The sequence below is a fragment of the Neophocaena asiaeorientalis genome, unplaced genomic scaffold, assembly GCF_003031525.2.
Source record: "Neophocaena asiaeorientalis asiaeorientalis breed wild unplaced genomic scaffold, Neophocaena_asiaeorientalis_V1.1 scaffold450, whole genome shotgun sequence".
NCBI lineage: Eukaryota > Metazoa > Chordata > Mammalia > Artiodactyla > Phocoenidae > Neophocaena > Neophocaena asiaeorientalis.
In genome coordinates this window covers 4342305-4364527 of record NW_020175674.1, presented here as the reverse complement: position 1 = coordinate 4364527, position 22223 = coordinate 4342305, and positions in this window count along the sequence as shown.

Here is a 22223-nt window from a genome sequence, read left to right as displayed (position 1 = left end):
GTCTGGGGTGGAGGGAGAACCCAGCTGACTTTACCCTCTGAAGCCAGTCTCAGAAGCAGCCCCAGGTTAGCAGGGCAGAGCAACAGTCCTTAATTCTCATCATTTCCACCAACAGACTGCCTCTTTAACAGATTCCATGTGAAAATTACATCTATGGACGCTCTCAGGAAGGTCACAGTGGTAGAAAGGACATTCCTGCGCCCGCTGTGACCTGACTAGAAAACGTGAGAATCATCTTGTAAACCTTCCCCTGGAGCCATTGCAGAGAACAAAGCTCCCTCTTCTGACGACGACGACACAGAGGCCACACCCAACACCTTGCAAATCTATCATACATGCTACAAATGGCATTTTCTTTTGAAAGCTCAACTGCTTTTTGTTTGTTTAGTTTTTCAGCTGGGGAATTACAAAAATGAGTACATATCTGTTTCTAAATTCTTTTTTTTTTTTTGCGGTACGCGGGCCTCTCACTGTTGTGGCCTCTCCCGTTGCGGAGCACAGGCTCCAGATGCGCAGGCTCAGCGGCCATGGCTCACGGGCCCAGCCGCTCCGCGGCATGTGGGATCCTCCCGGACCAGGGCACGAACCCGTGTCCCCTTCATCGGCAGAAGGACTCTCAACCACAGCGCCACCAGGGAAGCCCCTAAATTCTTAAGTGATCTCTCTAGGCTTGTTTTTCTCTCTCTGGGGCATATTTTCTCTAAAGTTAGGGCCAGTGTGTATCTCCACATGCCGTCCTGCACGCGGAGCCAATTTGCGGAATGAAAACGAAGGCAGGTCCACCAGCCAGGGGAGATAAGCTCACGAAGAGCCCTGAGCAAGGAGTCCGCATGGTCTTCAGTATTAACCTTCCAGGCGGATCTGAAACAGACGCGCGAGTGCAGATTCAAACCTTCACGAAACAGCAGGAACTTCCAGGTATCTCTTCTCCTTTCTGCCTCACTACAGCCCTCAGGGCAGCCGGTCTGATCCCTAATCCACAGGTGAGGAATCCAAGAAGTACAGCCTGCTGTGCCCAAGGGGGGCTCCGGAGTCTGAGTCAGCGCCCCGCCCGCACAGATGCGACCCCCCCCCCCATGAGCGGAGTGGTCCCACACCCACGGCGCTAAGCGTATCCTGCTTCCTGGGCACCGGACATCCCGGTCGGCAGGTGTCTACAGTGTTGTAGCCTGTGCTCCGTGTGTGCTGTCTCGTTCTGTGAAGAACCCCACGGACTCTGACCTGAGGAGTTAGAGGACAGCTGCTCAGATCGAGGGTCCAGTCCCTTGGCTGTAAGTGGGTGGGATGGGATTCAAAGCCGGGTGGCAGGGCCATCTCCGGACCTGAGTCTGAACCCCGGTTCTACCGTTTAATCACTGAGCGGCCTCGGACAAGTTACTCGGCTTGTCTGGGCCTCCATTTCCTTATATTTAAACGAGGATAATAACGCGAGCCGCGTGGAGTGAGGGTTCGATAAGCAAAGCACCGAGAGCGCCTGAGGACGCCTGCCGCCGGGTGAAGCCTCAGTAAACAGTTAATTACCGAGTCTGCGGACGACGCTGCCATCAGGGAAACCTTGTGGTTTTCGAAAGTCCTACAGGAACTAGGTCTTATTCCGCTGAGATTGTGAAGGAAGTTACAGTCTGCTCTGTTTGAAGTGAGATGGGGCGCCGGCATCCCTCTGCCCTCTCCCCCTGCAAACCCTCCCCCTCGTCCAGCCCCAGTACGGCTGCCCCGTCCGCAGCTACCCCAGGAAAGGGCCCTGATTACGGGCACACAGATGCCCCTTACCCCGCACACCCCCCTCTACCCGGCAGGTTACGCTGCCTGTGGACAGCACTGAACAAGCCTCCGCAGTCGGCGAATGCCTGCAAGTCTCCAGGATACGCATCTCGGTCTGGGGATGGATAAGAAAAGGGCGCCAGGCTTCCGGCTGCCGAAACCTCCGCCACCATTCCTGCGGTTCTGCCTGCTGTCAGGACCAGCCGCTGCAGGGAGAGCCACACTGCACTGACCTAGGGGCAGGGTCCCGCCTCGGTCTCCAGATCCTGCACCGAAAGGTACCATGGGACCCACCAAGTCACTCTACGGAGAACATTCAGTGACGCGCTAAAAACCGCACACAAATTACAAATGGCTCCCAAGTGGCAAGAAGGTCACTCTCCCCATTTTCTTGCTTATATATTTCGTGCTTATATTCACGGAGCAAGGTCGAACTTTGTCAATTTTGGCTAAGCTCATTTGGCTTTGATCTTCACCTGATCTGGGCTGGGCCAACGTTTATTATTGCATCGTCTATACCAAGTAAATTAACCCGGGCTAACGTCCTTGTCAACAAGTGCCAAGAGAAAGAAGGCCCTGCACGACGATTCTCTCTACCAAGCCCCCCGAGAGAGCTTCAGCGGTCCTCCTGTCATTCCTCGGCCCTCATCAGGGGAACAGTCATCACTTATAATCACTTTTTAAAATAAAGGGTCTGCCTGCTAAGCTGGCAGTGGGGCAGAGACCCTGGTGCAGGGCAGTTCCTCGCCCACTGCAGGCTGGGGCAGGGCACACGGGACCCCAAACTGAGGACGGAGCGGAGGCCGGGACACGGAGGCTTCAGCCCCTGCAGAGGCTGTGGTCAAGAAGCACAGTTACAGAGGTACCACCGCTGTGGAAAGCACTGTGGGGCAGAAGAGCAGAAGTTTCCAGGAGTGAGTGACTGGCTAGGGGGCTATCTTCATCTGGGTGCCGGCAAAGCCTCTGCTGAAAGAGGGACCTGGGAGGTGGGGGGCAGTGGGGAGCAGTGTGGCCCCAGGAAGCCCGGGCAGGGCTGGGTCTCCCCTGCATCTGCAGGCCTGCAGGACAGCACACCCACAAACTTTAGTCCAGGGATGTGACCTTTTCCCCCCTTAATATGCAATTTTCTATTTCAAAACAACTACCTCTTCTGGTCAACAGAATATTCTAATTACACAAGATGACCATATCTTCTGCTCCTAAGTTACAACTCAAAGGTAACACAACAGATCACACCAATTAAATCGACCCCAAGTTAAAGGGACTATATCTGCTGTCCCCATACCACTCAAGTGTTAAAAAGACCTAAATTTCTGCTGACTTGTGAGCAGAATCTGAAATGGCTCGTTACAATTTCTAAGTCCCCAACAGCTGTCCCATAAGAGCTGCCCTGGCCTTCCGCTCCCTCACCTCGGCCTCAGCATCCTGCCCCTGGATCCCAGTGGCCTCCAGGCCCCCCTCTGCCAAGGTCCAGGCCCTACTCAGAACATTCCACAGACTCCCCAAGGCCACAGAGATGAGGGCAGAGGTCTCCACCGCCCCCCGCCAGTCAGGCCTCACAGCCCGACCCCAGCTCCCTCTCTTTAGAGCCATGGGTTCGCGGTCCTCCACTCCCACCCCGCTGCCCCACCCTGGCCCGCGTGGAAGGCGCCCCTTAGATGTAAACCCAAAGCATCCACCTGCACCTCATCTTGTGCCTCGTGGGGAGCCAATCATGCACTGTCGCCCCGATCCCTCTACTGGGTGCGCGCTGGGCGGAGTGGGCCCTGCTCCCCCGACGGCCCTGTGCCCAGCAGCCTCTGGGGAACTCAGTGTCTTGTCACCTCTGCTCCGTGGACCCTGCAGACGTCCGGCCCCCAGCACGCAGCCCTTCACCTTCCTGGGTCTTGTTTCCTCGTCCAACTTGGCCCCTCACGTGGAGGAAGAGGAGAATCTGCCCAGGTGAACACGCCCATCTAAGGTCCCGAGTCCTCCTTGTTTCCTCTCCTTTGGGACTTTCAACACTTACCTCTTTTGCCTCAAAAACTGCACCCTTCCGGCCTCTCACAGATCAAACTGCCCACCCTCTCTGCTCTGTTGGAAACCTGACGTTGGTCGGACGACCCTGCTGACCTTTCACTCCCCTTGCTGCCGGGCCTTTGTCCTCCCATGTCCCCCCTTCCAGGGAACAGTCTCCCAGCCGTCCGGCACTCTCCCCTCTCACCAGCTTGTCCACATCCGAGACACGAGACGCCCGACAGCCGAATTCACGGCTCTCCACCTCTTCTCCAGGGACTGTGGTCACCCCTCCCCCCACTCCTTCCTGTGGGGCCCCGCCCCTTCCGGGGCTCCTCCCCCTGCAGCCCCACTCCGTGGCTGCTCCCAGGACGCACTCAGAGGCCACCCCCGGCCTCCTCGTTGGAGCGCATCCCTCCCTCCCCTCCCCCCACAACCCCTCGTGGGAGCCACTCCATCCCCAGGGCTGCAACACGCCATCCACAGGACACCAAGACCCTCGCTCCGTGCTGTAAGCTGCACGTGAGAAATAGTTTTATCACTGTATAGTCATGTCTCATCAGCCATGACAAAGTGACCCCAGGACACCCCTTAACTCACCCTTTGCTTTTGAGGGTGAGAGTACTAGTAACGCGGAGATGGGGGCACTCTTCTTTATGACATCAAAATGATCCTTTACTGAGCCTGGTAATTAAAAAATGTGTGTGGTTTTCATGCCAGGTTCTTGGCAAGGAGCTTGTAAAACCCTTAAAACTTCCTGAGTGACAGGGGTGACTCTGCTATGCTAATGAGGTAGCTCGAGGTGGACCCTCCATGGCTTCAGGATGGGGGTGAGTACCAGAAGGACCAGCTGCGTGGTTAAAGGGTTGGAGGCCTGCACCATCCCAATCTCTGGGGAGGGACTGAATCCAAGCACGTGGCTCAATCACGCCTACGGGATGAAACCCCAATGAAAACTCTGAACACGAGAATCTGGTGGAGCTTCCTGGGTTCTGAGCACATGAATGTGCTGGGAGGGTGGTGCACCCTGATTCCACGAGGAAAAGGCACAGAAGCTCTTCCTTCTCTCCCAGACCTCACCCTGTGTGTTGCTTCACCGGCTGATGCTAATTTGTATCTTTTAAAATAACAAGTTGAAGGCTATCCTGAGTTCTGTGAGTCCTTCTGTTAACTGATCAAACCTGAGAGGAAAACAGCAAATGTATAGCCCATTGATCAGAAGTGCAGATGGCCTGGGGACACCCAAAGCGGAGCTGGTGTCTGAAGGAAGGGGACCACACCCTCTAACTTGTGGGGTCTGGGCTACCTCTGGGTGGTTAGGGCCAGAGCTGAACTGTAGCGCACCCGGTTGGATTTTTACCAGAATAAAGTCCCTACAGCGTGCCAGCGACTCAACTGGAAACGGTACGTACTTCACACGGGGAGCATACTGCCCGCCCTGCCACCCCCCAGAGCTAAGAATACGGTACACGCAAATGTTGAAAACTCAAAACAAGTATCTCAGCCTTAAGTTCTGAAGTTTATCAAATCTACACCTCCAAGTGAGGCTGAAGATTACTTTAAGCTTGGTTCTTTTGAGCAATGGTTCTTACCACTTGAAAGCAACTCCCTAAAAACTAAAACTAAAAACTTTGTGTGGGGCTTCCCTGGTGGCGCAGTGGTTGAGAGTCCGCCTGCCGATGCAGGGGACACGGGTTTGTGCCCCGGTCCGGGAGGATCCCACATGCCGCGGAGCGGCTGGGCCCGTGAGCCATGGCCGCTGAGCCTGCGCGTCCGGAGCCTGTGCTCCGCGACGGGAGAGGCCACAACGGTGAGAGGCCCGCGTACCGCAAAAAACCAAACCAAAACAAAACAAAACTTTGTGTGCACTGCCTTGCTTTCAGGCACTGAGAACTAGCCAGTGGCCAGATGCCTGGGGTGTTGGAATTAAAGTCTGAGGCACAGGCCAGTGTAGACAGCCCCAGGGCTCACTGGCTTGGCAGAGTGGGGTGGCCACTGACCAACTGCTGAAGCCAACTGCACGCCACAGCCAGGGCAAGGGCTGCCTCCGATGTGGTCTTTCTATCCTGTGGGTGAGTACCTTAGTTCTTGCTTCAATAGGAATCGTTAGAATTTTTAAAATTACGTCCCCATGCAAGAGGGGCAATCATGACTTCTGCCACTACCACCGTGCGTACAAGGAAACTCCAGGACCAGGTTTTCTCATCTCAGAGCAAAACTCACATCTGTGGTGTTCAGTGCGGCAAAATAAAGACAGACACGGAGTCAAACTCCACAAACGACATGAAACATTCCAGTTCCGATGCCTGATATGCAAATAAGCTTCTGGTGGAGGCTAGGCTGTGGCTTCACAGAAATACAAACAGGGCAGACCCCGAGGGGCTTCTGCTGAATGTATGTTCAACCCCTCAAAGCAAGACAGCTGTGGAAATGTTATGCGTGGGCTCTTTAAGTTCATGTTTCTTTTTTTTTTTAAAGGAATATGTATGATTTTATTTATCTTTTTGTTTAAGAAATATTTTCTTTTTTTATTGAACTGCAGTTGATGGATAGTATTATGTTAGTTTCAGGCATACTACATAATGATTTGATATCTGCATAACTTGTGAAATGATCACCACGATAAACCTAATAATATCTGTCCTCAAAGTTATTACAATATTACTGACAATATTCCTTATGCTGTATATTATATCCCCATGGCTTATTCATTTTATAACTAGAGAACCTCTTAATCCCCTTCACCTGTTTTGCCCACCTCCCACCTCCTCCCTTCTGGCAACTACCTGTATGTTCTTTGTATCTATTAGGATGTTTTCATTTCGTTCTGTTTTGTTTAGATTCCACATATAAGTGAGGTCATATGGTATGACTATCTCTAATTTATTTCACTTAGCCTTATAACCTCTATATCCATACATGTTGTCACAAAGGCAAGATTTCATTTTTGATGGCGTCTTTAGGATTTTCTATATATAGTATCATGTCATCTGCAAACAGTGACAGTTTTACTTCTCCCTTTCCAGTTTGGATTCCCTTTATTTCTTTTTCTTGTCTAACTGCTGTGGCTAGGACTTCCAATACTATGTTGATGAGTATGGCCATTCTTGTCTTACTCCTGCTCTTAGAGGAAATGCTTTAAGCTTTTCACCGTTGAGTATTATGGCCGTGCTTTTGTTGTATGTGGCCTTTATTATATTGAGGTACATTCCCTCATTACCAAGTTTGTTGAGAGTTTTTATCATAAGTGAATGTTGAATTTTGTCAAAAGCTTTTTCTGCATATATTGAGATGATGTGATTTTTATTCTTCAGTTTGTTAATGTGGTGTATCACATTGATTGATTTATGGCTATTGAACCATCCTTGCATCACTGGGGAAAATCCCGTCTGATCATGGAGTGTGATCATTTTAATATATTGTTGAATTCAGTTTGCTGATATTTTGTTGATATTTCTGCATCTATGTCCACCAGTAATATCGGCCTGTAAATTTCTTTCCCCTTCCTTCCTTCCTCCCTCCCTCCCTTCTTTCCTTCCTTCCTTCCTTCCTTCCTCTCTTTCTTGTGTCGGTGGTGTCTTTGTCTGGTATCAGAATGATGCTGGTCTCACAGAACAAGTTTGGAAGCATTCCTTCCTCTTCATAATTTTGGAATAGTATGAGAAGAACAGGTATTAACTCCTCTTTAAATTTTTGGTAGAATTCACCTATGAAGCTGTTTGGTCATGGACTTTTGCTTGTTGGGAGTTTTTAACTTACTGATTCAAGTTTATTAGTGGGAACTTGTCCGCTATATTTTCTATTTCTTCCTGATTCAGTCTTGAGAGATTGTACATTTTTAGGAATTTATCCGTTTCTTCTAGGTTGTCCATTTTATTGGCATATAATTTTTTGTAGTAATGTCTTATAACTCTTTGTATTTCTGTTGTGTTTGTTGTAAGGTCTCCTCTTTCCGTTATGATTTTATTTATTTGGGCTGCCTCTTTTTTTCTTGATGAGTCTGGCTAAAGCTTTATCAATTTTTTCATCTTTTCAAAATACCATTCTTAGTTTCATTGATCTTCTCTATATTTTTTTCCTAGTCTCTTTTTCATTTATTTCTACCCTGATCTTTATGATTTCTTCAACTAACTTTTGGTTTTGTTTGTTCTTTTTCTAGTTCCTTTAGGTGAAATGTTAGACTGTTTATGTGGGATTTTTCTTATTTCCTGAGGTGGGCCTGTATCCCTATAATCTTCCCTCTTAGAACTACTTTTGTTGTGTCCCATAGATTTTGGTACTTTATGTTTCCGTTTTCATTTGTCTCCAGGTATTTTTTGATTTCCTCTGTGATTTCTTCAAGACCCATTGGTTGCTTAGTAGCATGTTGTTTAGTTTCCACATGTTTGTGTTTCTTGCATTTTTTTCCTGTACTTGATTTCTAGTCTCATAGTGTGTGGTCAGAAAAGATGTTTGATATGATTTCAATTTTATTACATTTATTGAGACTTGTTTTGTAGCTATCATGTTATCTATCCTGGAGAATGTTCCATGTGCACTTGAAAAAAATGTGTATTTTGCTGTTCCTGAATGAAATGTTCTCTATATATCTATTAATTCTATCTGCTTTAATGTGTCATTTAAAGCCATTTTTCATTATTGATTTTCTGTCTAGATGATCTGCCAACTGATGTAAATAGGGCATTAAAGTTTCTACTAACATTACTATCATTTTTCTCCCTTCATGTTTGTTAATATCTGCTTCATGTATTTAGGTACTTATAATGGGTGCATATATATTTACAATTGTTGTTGGATTCATCAACTCTTGTCGGATTGATCCCTTTATCTATATCTATAATATTCTTCTTTGTCTCTTGTTACTTCTTTGTTTTAAAGTCTTCCATCTGATGTAAGCATTGCTATCCCTGCTTTTCATTTCCATTTACATGAAATACCTTTTCCGTCCCCTCACATTCAGTCTTCATGCGTCTCTAGATCTGAAGTGAATTTCTTGTAGGTAGCATATATATGGGTCTTGTTTTTTACCCATTCGGCTCCTCTGTGTCCTTTGATTGGAGCATGTAGTCCATTTACATTTAGTGTAATTATTTCACATCTTTTTGTTTGTGTATTTCTTAACTACTTTGGTGGATACAGATGATTCTATACTTTTGTCTTTTAACCTTCCTACTAGCTTTATAAGTGGCTGACCTACTACATTTACTATGTTTGCTTTTACCAGGGAGATTTTTCCTTCCGTAATTTTCATATTTCTAGCTGTGGTCTTTTCTTTTCTGTTTAAAGAAGTCCCTTTAACATATCTTGTAAACCTAGTTAGTAGTGCTGAACTCCTTTAGCTTTTGCCTACCTTTAAAACTCCATCTTTTCAAATCTGAATGATAACCTTGCCAGGTAGAGTATTCCTGGTTGGAGGTTTTTTCCTTTCATCACTTTGCATATGTACTGCTACTCCCTACTGGCCATTAAAGTTTCTTCTAAAAAGACAGCTGATTGTCTTATTCCCTTGCATGTAACTAGTTGCTTTTGCTGCTTTTAAGATTCTCTCTTTAATAATTGCCATTTTAATTATAAGGTGTCTTGGTGTGGATCTCATTGGGTTCACCTCTTTTGGGACTCTCTGTGATTCCTGGACTTGGATATCTGTTTCCTTCCCCAGGTTAGGAAAGTTTTCAGCTATCTTTTTCTCCAAATAAGTTATCTGCCCCTTTCTCTCTCTCTTCTCCTTCTTGGACCCCTATAATGAAAATGTTAGTACACTTGATGTTGTTCCAGAGATCTCTTAAACTATCCTAATTTTGTTTGTTGTTTGTTTTGGGGTTTTTTTTTTTTGCGGTACACGGGCCTCTCACTGTTGTGGCCTCTCCCGTTGCGGAGCACAGGCTCCAGACGTGCAGGCTCAGTGGCCATGGCTCACAGGCACAGCCGCTCCGCGGCATGTGGGATCTTCCCGGACCGGGGCACAAACCCGTGTACCCTGCATCGGCAGGCGGACTCTCAACCACTGCACCACCAGGGAAGCCCTATCCTAATTTTTAAAATTCTTTTTCCTTTTCTCTATTCAGCTCGGTTGATTTCCACTACTCTGTCTTCCAGATCACTGACCTGTTCCTCTATATCATCTAATCTATTGTTGGATTCCTCCTAGTGTATTTTTTATTTCAGTTATGTATTCTTAAATTCTGTTTCATTCTTATTTATATTTTCTAGCTCATTGTTGAAATTCTCACCATGTTCATTCATTCTTCTCCTAAGTTTGGTGAGCATGTTTATAATTATCACCTTGAACTTTTTATCAGGTAAATTGCTTATCTCCACTTTGTTTAGTTCTTTTTCTGAGGTTATCTTGTTCCTTCATTTGGAACATATTCCTGTCTCCTCATTTTGCCCAGTTTTGTTTGCTCTATGTGTGAGGTGGGTCAGTTACGTTTCCCAATCTTGGGGACGTGGCCTCACGCAGAAGATGTCCTCTGAAGCCCAGCAGCCCCTTCCCCTCTCATCTCCAGAGCTACATGCTTTAGGGGTGCCCCTTTGTGGGCTGCATACATCCTTCTGCTGTGGCCAGGATGGCTACTGTGGGTGTGATGGTAGCGGGCCTGGGCCCTGGCCTGGCTGGCTGTGAGGCCGTTCCTCTCACAGGGATGCAGGCCTGCTGGAGGGCGGGGTAGCATTCTCACATGGTTGGCTGCACATTCCGTGTGGGCCTCCAGGCTGGTGCTTGCCCGCTGGAGGGCAGAGCTAGGTCCCCATGAGGCTGTCAGTTTCATGTTTTTTAATCAGTTTGTGGCAGTCCAAGCGAGACGCAGGCTCCAATGCAGTCCCCTCACTCATCCATCAGAACCACTTTTAAAGCAGTGATCCTCAGGCTTTCCTGGGTACAGCAGGGAAGTGGGCTTCCAGCTTTCTACTCTCTAGAGATTGTGAGTGTCTGTGTGTGTCTCTTGAAAATGAGGTGGGAAGTACCATTTGTACATGAACATCTAAAAGCCCTGTTCTCTCTTCCCACTAAGAGTAAATGAATCATATGGAATCTAAACAGAGCTGTAAAATTGCAAGTTTTAGAATGAGAACAAACTGCTCAAAGTCAGATCTTTATCTCATCAACCAAATCCCCCTCACTTAAAGGTTTCCAAAAATATCAATAATTCACTGAAAACTAATTTGCAAAGCAAATTCACATGCAAAGAAAATAATTTAGTGTTTCAAAAGTTGTTTTCTTTGAGACAAATTTTATCCCTATTTTAAAATAAGGATAATTAATAAAAACAAGCAAATCGTTCATATTTTACAATAGGTCTTATATTATGCTTTGAAAATCTATTAAAGTGCTTTTAAAAGTCCGAACACCCGTCATGCCATGGAGAAGTTTCCCAGAGATTCTGGCAGTGACAGAGTGTGAAATATCTTGTCACCAGTCAGGCCTAATTCACAAAACCCATGTGCCCTTCTTGAATTTTAGATATATCTATTTGGATCCAAATTCTGGGGGGAACAATGCAAAATACTCGATGGGTTTACTGGATACTTGATCATCTACATAAAGTTCTTACAGCAAAATCCAGGAAGACGTATCTATGTCACCCTCACCTTGAAGTTAGCTTGAAGGGTGATGGGCAGAGAGCCCATGTGGGAGACTTGAACTCCTGGGGACCAGAAGGACCCAACATCTGCCAGCCGGCTGCGTCAGCGGCCACACCCTCACTTGGAATCCAGGGACCTGGACTCTCCTTTGAGCTTCCCAAGACAGGAAGCCAGGGAAAGGCAGAACTCGTTAGCAAAGACCTCAGTGGTCATTCACGCTACTGCCTCATTCTACACGAGGAAACTAAGTCCCAGAGAAGCACAAGATTTTGCCTAATGTTCCTCAAGATTTCTGCTCAAATCTAACACTTCTGAGCAGCAGAAAACTTGATTTTCAAGACACGCTATGGTCGGCCTTATCGTTTCAGACTGGATTGATAATCCTCGTCACCTTCCAAATACAGCTGACCTGCCTATCCGTCTGCCTTCAGGAAGATTCTTTGGGTGAGATGCCAGCTCAGCTCTGCGGCTGCAAGAACTGGGGACCGAGGAATAAGGCTTGGGTTGGAAGAGGGACAGAGGGGTCGGGATGCAGGGAGGGGGCCTGGGAAGGGGGAGGGGTCAGGGAAGGGTCAGAGGTCTGGACCACCCTTGGGTCAGAGACCAAGACACACAATCCCACAAAGCTGGCCCTCAGGAAACGCTGTTAAACGTTGAGTTAAAATACCCTAGTTTGTCTTCTCCCACGAAGCAGGGCAGCAGGCCGGCCATCCCCAGCGCTTTTCCACAGCAGCTTTTATTCCTAGCGCTCTTCATCACCTCGCTCCCTCAAATTTATAGTATTTTCAGAATAAAATTCATGAAGCCAGTCAGAACACAGCCTCCATCCCATCACAATTCTGAGCAGTGATTCTGACTACAGCTGGGAAATAGCACACAAAAAGATCGGCCAAGCACAGGCTGACAGACAGACAGACAGACAGAGCTCTGTTTCGGCGCTGAGATGGATGAGATCAACTTTGAAGCTTCTCTGCCTTCATATTCTAGGTTACAGACATCAGTGATTTTAGCGATTTTTTTCCTCTTTTGCCTCCAAAGCCTCACGTTTCAAACTGCATCGTTCCACAGTTATCACAGGCATCATTTTATATAACCCCCAGAGGATGAGTCACTTTATGATAAGGTAGCATTTTAGAATTTGTGGTCTACAGTAGGTTTCATTCAATTTAGTTGGTTGGTCAGAGAGTAAAAACTTTGAAAGACACTTCTACTCCACGTTAATACCTGTTTGAAAAACCAGAAATCCAATTTTATATTTTCACTCTCAAATGTATCAATAAGCACTCAATGTCTCAATCAATAAGCATCAAAATGGTTAGCTTGCCTATACCACGCCACTGTTAAATGTATCAGTACGCATGAGGTATATCACAACCAGTCGGACTTGTAGAGCGAGGCATGGACAGGTATAGGCTGTAGACCCCTGTGAGGCCAGGGCCAGGTCTGTTTCTCACTGCCCAGCTCCCCGCCGCCCAGCCCAGCACCTGGATGAAGGGATGGCTGCGTGGACAGGTGACATGGAATGGAATGGAATGAGTGTTTCCTAATCACTCCCCGAATCAGTTTCCCCTTGAATCACCCAACCAGCCTGCTCTGAAGGTTTAAACGTCCATCTGCTGAACATAACACAACGTAGGGTTTACGCAAAGCGGTCTTTCAGAGCGTCCTGCCTGCAGTACAGTTACACGCGGGGGTGGGGTGGGAGCGGGAACAACCCGGCAGGAACAAACCCCACGATCTACGCGCTCACCTGCCATATCGATGGCAAAGGGCCTGTCTGCTCTCCAGCCGGTGTACCAGCCGACGACCTTCCCGTTTTCCACCAACGGACGTTCATAGCGCCGCCCGCCAACCAGGCCCACTGGCCACACAGAGACCTTGCGCGTTGTTCGCATCTACAAAAGGGGAAAGAGATGTAGTTGAAGCTTCCTTAGGGGAAGGAACCTGAACGAGGAAAGGAATGTGAGCCACAGAAGAAACGGGGGGAGTGGAGATTTCCGAACGGTGAAGGTTTCCGAGCGGAACCAGAACCCTCCTGCGGGCAGACTGTTCCCCGGTTCCCTGCCGTGTGGCTGCCTGGTGCCACTGCCCTGTGCTGTCACGGACTCAGCCAGGGGCTCAGGGCTGAGAAATAAAGTGGGTCCATGTCTGAACATCGCTCATCGGAAGCTGTGACCATCAAATACTGTCTATTTGTCTCAAAGCTGGATCTTCAACTACGCTTGGTCCCCCCACAAGTGCAAGTTCCCGACTGCCCCTTAGGCAGCCTTATTACTTATCAACAGCAGCCATTCCTCTCAGAGGAGCCACAGGGGTTGCCTGTCTCTGGTTTCTGTTTTACTGTTACAGACAGAGAGACCTTGTCTGGGGACATTCATAACGGGATCCAGATCCAGAACAGACACCAGGCACCCTCCGGACAGAAAGAAAAACGTCCCCTAAATTCGCCTTTCAAAGGCGATCAGGCCAAATTAGAGAGGAAAGGCCCACACGGGCTGCTGGAATCTCTGGTCCTCTCCAGGTACATGCTCTTAAAGACAGCCCTCAACTGGGAGTTATCTCCTGGATTTCTTTAAGGGGAAAGACATGTTGATACACAACACTGTAAAGCAACTATACTCCAATACAAATTAAAAAATTAAAAAGCAAAAACAAACAAAGACATGTTGATAACAAAGCTGGCCTCTAGCAGGTAGCACTTTGGGGGAAAACCATCACTGTCACCACCACCTCCTTCTGGGACACGTGCTGGGGCCAAGTCAGCCCATGTGGTGCCTTTCTGCAAACTAGAAAGAGCTGCCCCTTTCTCAGGTGGACACACCCATGCCGGGGCCCCTGGCTTGGCCATCAAAGCACAGGTTGGATTTCAGCAGTGCCTACTCTCCCAGCTGGGTGTGCCACACCGCTGCACCAGGCGGACCCGTTGTTGGGATCGTTATAATTTCAACACCAATGCTTGACCTTTTATTTGCTATAGAACTGGGTCATGGTCAGTTAACCAGTGAGTAAAATAAAGATTATCAATCAAGGAATTATTTAATGAAAGGAAGAAAAATTATATTCTTGGCAAAGATTTTCAAGTACAATTCAAATTAAAAGTTAGACTACTGTATTAATGAAACTATAACTCGAAGCTCCCACTTAGCAAATATCCCAACTTTACTTATTAATGTCCCACTTCACTCCAAAGAGCAGATTTTAGAGCACGAAGCAATCCAGGTAATGAAGATCCCATTCTATTGGTCTTCCACAAATCTGAAATGACTGTTTTTTATAGTCTATCACTTTTCCAGTAAATTAATCATCATTGCCTTGTGCTAGTTCATACTAACTTAATTTTTTTTTTTAAAAAGTGCTACTGAAAAAAAAAAGAGTGCTACTGAGGTATAACTGACTACAGAAAAGAATTAACAGTCCTGAGACTATGATTTTCAGAAAAGCCTGCTTATAAGCTGGCCCTTGGCTGGCACCTGGGAATCTGGCTTTTGAAGCAGTTCCTACGCTGATAAGGTTGTTTTGCCCGCCTGGGCCACTGAACACGTTTTCTTTTGGGGCATCTGAAATACTGGTGGGCAGAACCCTGAACCTGAAATGGGTTTCAAAGGGTATAACCACTGTACCTCCATCGTTACAGCTTTGCTGCTGGAGGGAAGGCGTGCTCTGTGGTCCCTCATGGGGGTCAGAGGACACAGGAAGTGGCACACGGATTCCTCCAGACCCTTCCTCACGTCTTTCCCTCACTGATGTGTCTATGAAACCTTACTGCATCCCGGTGACACATCTTATCCACAAGTACAATACATGCTGGGTGCTAGGGGTCCCAGTAAATCACCAAGCACGTGGGCAGTCTTAGGGACCCCTGAAAGGATAAAATGCATGTTTTTAAGAGTAAAATTTGATACACTTTGACCTATGTAAATGGCCATGAACACATGGCCAAAATGAAGATAATAAACATATCCATCACCCCCAAGTTTCCTTGTGCTGTGTTTTTTTTTTTTTTTTTTGCGGTACGCGGGCCTCTCACTGCTGTGGCCTCTCCCGTTGTGTAGCACAGGCTCCGGACGCGCAGGCTCAGCGGCCATGGCTCACGGGGCCCAGCCGCTCCGTGGCACGTGGCATCTTCCCGGACGGGGGCACGAACCCGCATCCCCTGCATCGGCAGGCGGACTCTCAACCACTGCGTCACCAGGGAAGCCCCCTCGTGCTGTTTTTTAAAGCCATCCCTCTTTATGCTCTCCACATCCCCTAACCCCAGGCAACCGGTGATCTCCACAGAATTTTATATGAATGGAAACATATGGTATATACTGTTTTTTCTTTTGTAATTGGGCTTCTTTCACTTAGAATAATGATATGGAGATTCAGCCAGCCTACAATGAGTATCAACAGTTCATTCCTTTTGCCGAGCAGTATTCTACTGTATGGATGCATGGGCGTGCCACAGTTTTGTTTTGTTTTTTAAATCCATTTACCTGTTGATGGACTTTTGGGTTTTTTCAAGCCTCTGGATATTACAGACGAAGCTCTTATGAACATCGGTGTATGAGTCTATGCAGACTTCATTATATTTGGATAAATACCTAAGAGTGGAATGCCTAGATCACATGGTACGTGTACATTTAACTTTTTAAGAAAATGCCAAATTATTTTCCAAAGTGGTTGTGCCATTTTACAATCCCGCCAGCAGTGTGTGAGTTCCAATCATTCCGCATCCTCAACGAGACTTGGCGTGGTTGCTGTTTCATTTTAGCCATTCTAATAGGTATTAGTAGTATGTCACTGTGGTTTTAATTTGCATTTTTCTAATGACTGATTATGTTGAGTATCTTTTCATGGGCTTATAAGCCATATGGCATTGCTTCTTTGGTGAAGTATTTGTTCCAATCTTTTGCCTACTTTTAAAATTGCTTATTTCTTTCCTATTGTGTTTTGAGAGGTATTTATATAGTCTGCATACAAGTCCTTTTCTTAGATATGTGACATAAATATTTTCTCCTTGTCTGTGGCTCATCTCTTCTTTTCTTTCTTTTCTTAATTGGGGTATAGTTACTTTACAATGTTGTGTTGATTTCTGCTGTAAAACGAAGTGAATCAGCTCTATGTATATCTCTATCTCCTCCCTCTTGGGAGATATGGCTCATCATTGGAAGGACAGGCAGTTTTAATGTTGACGAAGTCCAGTGCATGCATTTGTCCTTCACGAAGAATGCTGTTGGTGTCATAGCTGAGATAGTGTTGCCTGACCCGCAGTTTTCTCCTCCTTTCTACAAGTTATCATGGATTTAGGTCTTATATTTAATTTTGAGTTAATTTTGTGTATGTGATGTGAGGGACTGAAATTCTTCTCCTTTTTCTTTTTTTGCATGTGGATAGCCAATTGTTCCAGCTGTATCTAATTGTCCCAGAACTACAGAACAGCCTGTGTACTCTTGTCAAAAGTCAGTGGCCACCTACGTGTGAGTTTCCTTCTGGACGTTCTCCCTGACCCATTGGTCCACCTGGCGATCTAATGCTACTACCACACTGTCTTGATGTACTGTGGTTTTCTGACAACCGCCGTAACCAGGTGGTGTGGGTTCCCCATCTCTGTCCTTCTTCAGCAGAGTTGTTCTGACTATTTCCATATGAGTTTCAGAGTCAGTCTGTAAATGTTGGCAAATTTTGATCAGGACTGCGTCAAATCTATGTATCAATTCATTGAGAACCGACAACGTAGCAATACGGAGTCTTCGAGTCCATGAACATGGTCTCTCTCTCTCTCCAGTTATTTAGACCTTTCATTCCTCCCAGCAAGGTTTTAGAGGTTTAACTTTGAATCAGTATTAACATTTAATGCTTTTGTGTCCTAGATCTTTGCCATAGGTGGGAAAAGAGCCAGAAATTTTATGAAAAATTTCACAAAAATACGGCCCTCTCCTCAACTCACTCCACCCCTGTTCCCTCCCACACTGCAGAAAATGAAAATTTTCCATTTTTTTGTTTGATATCTCAAATATGCCAAACATACTGAGAAATCAAGTTAAATCTAGTACGTGTTTTTCTTACAGTGACAGAATGGCCTTGTATCCAACAAGGTACTGAAAATAGTGCTGTGTCCTTTTTTTGATATTTCCTTAAAATGCCTACGAATTTTTAGCTCCTAAACTGCTTTTTCCTGGAGCACTAAATTTTCGAATCTGAAAAGCTGGCAAGCGGACCTCGTCTCAGACCTGGGTATCCTCTTGAGAATGCATAGGTCGCGCCTGCACACAGCAGGTGCCAAAACATTCTTGACAAGTGTGTAAGCGCCATGTGGTACCTGAGACCTGAGCCATATGTAGCAAGCAATCAGGATGCTGTGTTGTGAAGGGGCACCTCACAGGCAAGAGGAGGACAGACAGGAAAAGAACAGAAGGAAAGGGGAAACAGGAAAAGAGAAATTCCCTTACAGAGGAGAACACACGGAACTGTGGGAGCGCTCCTACCGGGACAAGCGAACATGGCCAGACGTGTTTGGCGCCTGGCTTTTCACTTAAGTAGGGTTGTGAAAGACACGTAGGATTTTCCCCACAGACTACAGAATGGCTTAGGGTTCCGGGTAATGGGATGAATCAAAGAAGCAACGCTTCACGCTTCTGTGCTAGTCTCATGCTAGAACATGTAGGTTTTATTTAGCATGCTCTAAATTTCTGAGAGCAGCTCAGAGTGAACATTTGTTCATGTTTTATTTTTTCAGAGGGTCGGGTGCTAAAGGAAATGCAAGGACTATTTGAATGCAGGTGATATGGCAGGACTACGTTTCCAAGCATGCCACATTTTTAAGAGTCTGTCATTTAAATACAGGCAGCCCGTCACATCCGCGGGTTCCGTATCCTTTACACTATCCGCGGTTGTTGAATCTGCGATGCCGAACCTGCGGATACAGAGGGCCCGGGATGGGACTTGGGCAGGTACCAAAATCCAATGGGACTCGGATTTTGGTACCCACAGCGGGTCCTGGAACCAATTTCCCGTGGATACCTAGGGACGACTGTAGTTTACAACTTCTGAAAGATCCAGATGCCCTTGACGTGTATGCACGGCTCTGAGATTCAGCGTGGAATCCTTCATTCCAGGGTTAGACACACAGCCCTCAGCACACAACCACTACACTGTACAGAGTGTGCCCGGCATTTCAAAGGAAAATAGCACAGCTGTTTACACAACTTCTGCTCGGCACCCCTGGGACCCATCCTTTGTGGTGTGTCCTTTTCTCTCCATCTGTGCTCTTTAAGGATTCCTAAGCAGCCTCCTTCTTTTCTGAGAGGGGGAAATGTAACAATGACTGTTCCTATTAAAAGTAAAAGCACTTTCCTATAACTAAAATATTCTCCGTATTTAGAAGCTCTGTTACCTTCTTAGCACAAAATAGCAGTTACGTCACAGGCACGTCTTCCGGTGCCCGGTGTGAGCTCCAGTGTGAAACTGAAGAGTAAAGCACTGGATGTTAAGATGAAGAGGAAGCAGGTCACATATTGATAGGACAATATTATGACCAGTTCCGGCCCCCAAAGGCATTCTCTTCCTATTTATTCCACGCTAGAGTCACACTCTGTCACTTACTCCTCCCGCCGTGACCCCCAGTGAAGTGGATAGGACTCGCAAGCCCAAATCACGGGCAGATCCAAAGGACCACGAGATGCATGTGGGACATTTGCATGCTCCTCCAGGCCACATGCCTTTTAAACTCCCCCAGGGCAGGTGGTGCCGGTTCTTCTGCACCTTCTCCAGGAAAGCAGGGCGGCAGGGAACTGCCGTGCACTCCTGGGTCTGGTGACTCTTACCAACAACCCGCTCCTGTTTCTTTAGCCAGCGTTTTATCCTGCAGCTGTAAGCTGCATGGCTTCGGCCCCTCTCTGGGAGATGGCTAGCGGCCAGCGTTCCAGGACTGGGACGCTTCAGAAGATCACACGTATGTGATCATCAGAATGCCCTTAGAGTAAAACAGAAAAAGTTAAACAAATGCCCTTTAGCTTCCTTTAAGACCTGCCAGTAGGCGAAATCTTGTTTTATGTTTTCCAAAGGGAAATGAACAAAATCCTAGATCTTATGAAATATAAAATGCCATAGGCAACTTCAAGAAGCAGCATTACAAGAAAGAAGTTTACGTTTGGTATCCTCCTTTGCAAACTAATCATTTCAGTGGAAGTAAAACACCCCAAACCCAAAACCACAAAAGTCACCCTAAATGGGGCAGGATCCAGTGAGCTAAAGACAGAAAGGAAAGAGCACAGAGTGAGGACCTGAGCCCAGGGTCTTTCCCAATATTATTGTGTATAAACATCTGGCATTTTCCAACACAGAAGCTAGCTACGTTTGTGTGATCCAACACACCCGTACATTTTCTGTGAAACAAGTCTGCGAATTAACATCATGCCTGCTTTGTCTCTTGCATCTGATTCAGCATCCATTTCCCTCAACTAATTGTTACTTGGCTCAGGGCTATTCACTCCACAGTGTCCTTCTCGTAACTGTACATTGCCCCGGATTTTTTTTTTTTTGATTCCCATACACAACCATTTCCAGAGCATGAACTTCTGAGGGGCAGAAGCTAATTACTTAAAGGAGCTAAGAATTCGAGAAGCAGAAACGTCCCTAATGTTATATTCTCAACCCTTCTCCTGTGTCATCGGGTAGAAGACCCAGAAGACCACGCCTCACGTTTCTTCCATACCTCTTGTATCTTTTCCCTAAACACTGGTCACATACCTAATGTGTGTCCAGTGCTAGCCCCTGAGCAACTCACACAAGGTCCTTGCCTACGAAGCCAACGTTCCGGAAAAGAAAAAGCAGTAACACAACGAACTGCAAGATGAGCTACTTAAATTCGACGCTGATAAGGGCTGTAAGGGAAGCAGATGGTGCCACGAGGCATGTTGCAGAGACTCTGACCTGATCTGGGACCTGCTGAGGCTTCCCTGAGCTAAGTCTAAAGCATGGGAAGCACTGACCACTGCGGAGAGGAAGAACAAAGTCTTTGCAGGAAGAAAGCAACTCAGGTGCTCCAGGCCCTGGACAGGAGCGATCTAATGAAAACAGATCCATTCTGGACAGTGGCTGCTGGGAGCCAGGTTTCTCACCACTGGAGTGAGAACTTACAGGTAAGCAATAGAGGAGGCTAGCACGACCCATGTGGTCACGGATGAGTGTGGGAGACATCAGTATGAACTCAAGTTTAGCTTGATATAGAGATCTATACACATAGATATGTGTGCATACACATGTTGGTCGGTACACACACCTATTCCCTTGCTCTGTCAGCTGAGGGGGCCTAGAAGCGGTGACACTCCAGCAGCAATGAGCCCACCTGGCCCCAGATCTCGGTTCCTAACACTGGGCTCTAATAAGGGGAACCAGAGCTACTCAGAGAAGCAGCTGACTCCAGGGCTGGGGCAGAAAATATACAAGATGATCCCGGGGTATCTTTAGAGCCAGAAAGTAAGGAAGCACTCAACAACACACACCAAAAAACACACATTGACGGGGGCATACAAAGAGGCCCACGGGAGTCTACCAAATGGCCAAAGCTGGAACAATTTAAGCAACAAAATTAGATTACAAACTAAAGCAGAAAATAAACACCAAACACCAATATGATTGAAGTATATACACAAGTGCTTGAATAAATAAGCCAATGGGGAATACACAAACTTCCCATGCAAGAAGAATTCCAAATAATGAATGTAGGTAACCCTCCTTCCACCCAAGGAGGTAGAGCTAACTCCCCACTCCTTGGGTATGGGCTGCACAGTCATTTCATTCTAGAGACAACAGTACGGAAGAAACTTTACAGCGGAGGAGCCTCAAAGTTACCATCCACGGTTTTAAGTCATGTTGACAGTGTGTACCCTTGATGTGCTGTGCTGAAAATGGCACTTTCCCTCTGTGGTCTTTTCTAACCTGTGTGGTTCTTTCCTCCCCTCCCCTCCCCTCTCCTCCCCTCCCCTTCCCTCCTTCCCTTCCCTCCTTCCCTTCCCTTCCCTTCCTTCCTTCCGTTCTTTCCTTTTTTTAAAATTAATTTTTATTGAGGTATGGTTGCTTTAGGTTCTTTCTAATAAAAGGAACCAGGGCTCCTTAGAGAAATGGCCGATGCTAGGACAGAAATGGAAAATAAACAATATGGGCTTAAATCATCCTGTAGTGCCAGAAAGTAAGGAGGGGTTTATAAAATAAACAAAGACCTCACACAAACCCACGTTGATGAGGGTCTGCGAGAAGAACACAGCCGACTGAAAGAGCTCCCAGCGGCCAGAGCTGGAACAACGTGAGCTATAAACTAAGGCTGACAGTACGTACCCTGGACCTGATACTATGAAAATGGCACTTTTCTTCCCCCAAACCCATAACCATGTTCTAATCATGAGAAAAACCTCAGAAAAACTCCAACAGCGCGGCCTGCTACGATATACCTGACCAGGACTCTTCCAGATTGCCAAGGTCATCAAAAATAAGGAAAATCGGAGAAACTGTCACAGCCAGAGAGGAAGCTATAGAGACATGAGGACTGAATGTAACATGGTGCCCAGAATAGGATCCCGGAACAGAAAAAGGACACCAGGTAGTAAACACTAAGGATATGTGAATAAAGAGCTGACTTTAGCTAATATTGATTCATTCATTATAACACACGTAACATATAAATATCAATGTATAATGTTAACAGTGGAAACTGGGTGTGAGGTGTACGGGAACTTACTAGTATCTTCTCAGTTCTTCTGTAAATCTAAAACTGTATTAAAAATAGAGGGGCTTCCATGGTGGCGCAGTGGTTAAGAATCTGCCTGCCAATGCAGAGGACACGGGTTCAAGCCCTGGTCTGGGAAGATCCCACATGCCGTGGAGCAACTAAGCCCGTGCGCCACAAC